The following is a 2,911-nucleotide window of genomic DNA, read 5'->3' on the forward strand; positions in this document are numbered from 1 at the left end:
GAACTATTCCAACTCACTGCTCCACCATTGAGGACAAAAACTTATCCAGACTGAGACTTATAGTCGTCATGGTCTGTCTTGAAACTAGCATCAGTGTACCCAGTAACTGATAACTCTGGTTGTCCACCATAGACTAAGAAATATTCTTTAGTCCTTCTAAGGTACTTAAGAATAGTCTTAACTGTTTTCCAATGTTCCTCACCGGGATTTTATTTCCTTTTGGTTTTTCTTTCCTTTTATGTTTTATTGATTTTTGAACATTATTTTATTTACAATTGAGTTAGGCCTGATTTATAAGCCCCGTTCGGGTTTTCTTTGCGGTTCTTTCCCGGATGCATTAGGATACGTCGAACCGCCCTAGGGTCTTTAGTATAAAATAGGGTATTTCATCACACATTATATTTATGAATGAAATATTTTCCCTAAACCTATCTTGTGAAACAAGCTATCATAATTCCTGTTTCTTTGCTGCCGCGTGGAAGACGTCCGCGAATCAAGCAAATTTCTCGAACAATTCCGCGTGTTTGACGTGGGAATTGATCGTGGTTCCGTCGAGAAGGAAGATCACGGAGCCGTTACGGAGGACGTCCGTAACATCTGGTGCTTTCATCCCGATAACTCAACATCTACTTTGTTACGCAATCAATGGCGGCGGAATTTCCGCATGCAGAGTCCTCGTCGGGGCTGCAATTAGGCCCGGCGCGGCAGAAAAATCCAGGCGATGTCGACGGGAGGCAACCGTACGTCGACCCAGTCACGTTAGGGTTTGCGCAGTTGAACGCGCGATTTGATAAGATGGATCGTCAGGGTCGATAACTTGGAGCGACGACCGACGCCGCAGGCAGAGGGCCATGAGCGCGATTGGGACGAAGCCGACCACGCGTGGGAGGAATACCGGGGTGCGTCTCCCCGATGGAAGTAGAATCCACAACGTGTTCCACGTGAGCTTGTTGCGAGAGTTTGTGGCAGGGGACGGCGATGTGGACGGGGTGAAACTTCCCCCGGAGTTTGTTGAAGACAGGCCGGTGGTACGGCTGGTAGCAGTGTTGGAGGAACGCGTTAGTTGGCGTGAGGGTCGTCCAGAAAAACAGTGCCTGGTACAGTGGGAAGATGATGCGTCCACGCCGACGTGGGAGCCGGTTGAGGCGATTGGTAGGCAGTTTCCGGATGTCCGCCTTGTGGACAAGGCTTGTCTTAACGGAGGGGGGGTTGATACGGTGTCCCCGATAACGACCGCCGCAACAGACCAGCTCGCCGAACTGGAGGCGGCAGCGGCAGAGCAGCACGAGTCAGCGCCTCCAGAGCCGCCGCAGAAGGAGAAGGGCCGTGGAGAAGAGTTGGCGACGGCGAAGAGGTCCTTGAGGCCGAGGGACAAGCTCAAACCGCCAAGCAAGTTCAAGAAGTAGCCGTTTGTTTTTATTTCCTTTTGGTTTTTCTTTCCTTTTATGTTTTATTGATTTTTGAACATTATTTTATTTACAATTGAGTCGGGCATGATTTATAAGCCCCGTTCGGGTTTTCTTTGCGGTTCTTTCCCGGATGCATTAGGATACGTCGAACCGCCCTAGGGTCTTTAGTATAAAATAGGGTATTTCATCACACATATTTTTATGAATGAAATATTTTCCCTAAACCTATCTTGTGAAACAAGCTATCATAATTCCGTTTCTTTGCTGCCGCGTGGAAGACGTCCGCGAATCAGCAAATTTCTCGAACAATTCCGCGTGTTTGACGTGGGAATTGATCTTGGTTCCGTCGAGAAGGAAGATCACGGAGCCGTTACGGAGGACGTCCGTAACAAGAAGCCATTGGCCGGAATTTCGCCGGTGGCTGCTCAACTGTTTGTATCAGCAACAATGATTCAGCTCCGTTTTGCCCAGAAGGTAGTGATGCCAATGACCTCGGTAACGGCTGTTGCCGGACGCCTATTCCTAAAGGTAATTTAATTCGCCTCTCTTACCTACCTTTTATACTTTTCAATTACTCCCTCCGTCCCCGATTAAGAGTCACACTTTGACCGGACACGAGTTTTAAGAAATGTAAAGAAAATTTGGTTGAAAAAGCTAGTGGAACGTGAGACCCACTTTTTTATATTGATTCTATAATAAAATGTGAGTGAAGTGAATTAGTGGAATGTGAGACCTACTTACCATTTATGATAAAAATGAAGTGTGACTCTTAATTGAGGACGGACCGAAATGGAAAAGTGTGACTCTTAATCGGGGACGGAGGGAGTATATTCATATATTTTATTTAAACAACACACTGACCTCATAACACTTTGTTAATTACTTAAATAAAATTAAATAATATTTATTAATATAACTGCCTAATATTTATTAGTTAATATAACTATATAAGAAATCTGCTATTTATTAAATAAAAAGTACATAATTTAGAAAGTTTTAATACAACAAAAATGCTATAAAAGAGTGTTACACCGTATCGTTATTTTTCTATTGTAGAATTTCCATATTATGCATCGTTTTTATTATTAATGTTGAACAATTATTTGTTATATTTGATAGCATATTTAGTTTGATATTAGGTATTGTTAGTTTAAAAAAAATACAGTAATTCTTAATATTGAAAAGTAAATACTCACGTGACTTTTTCCAATTATATATATGTAGTATTATGATTAATATTAGTCTAACTAATCACTAAAAATGTGTATTATATTAATATAGGTCAGCCCACTAATTAATACTAAGTAACTAAATATTAATAGAATTTAATTAGATTAATTAATAGAATCATCTTCTTCTCCACTGTTCTTCTCCACGCCGCACTGCACTGTAAGTTTTTCTCTCAGCAATATTTTAATTTCTCTTCCTTCCTTTTTCTTTCTATTTTGATAAAGAGTGAACTACATAAATGATACAATGATCTTTCACTTTCGCACGTAAAT

The sequence above is a fragment of the Salvia splendens genome, chromosome 7, assembly GCF_004379255.2.
Source record: "Salvia splendens isolate huo1 chromosome 7, SspV2, whole genome shotgun sequence".
Classification (NCBI taxonomy): domain Eukaryota; kingdom Viridiplantae; phylum Streptophyta; class Magnoliopsida; order Lamiales; family Lamiaceae; genus Salvia; species Salvia splendens.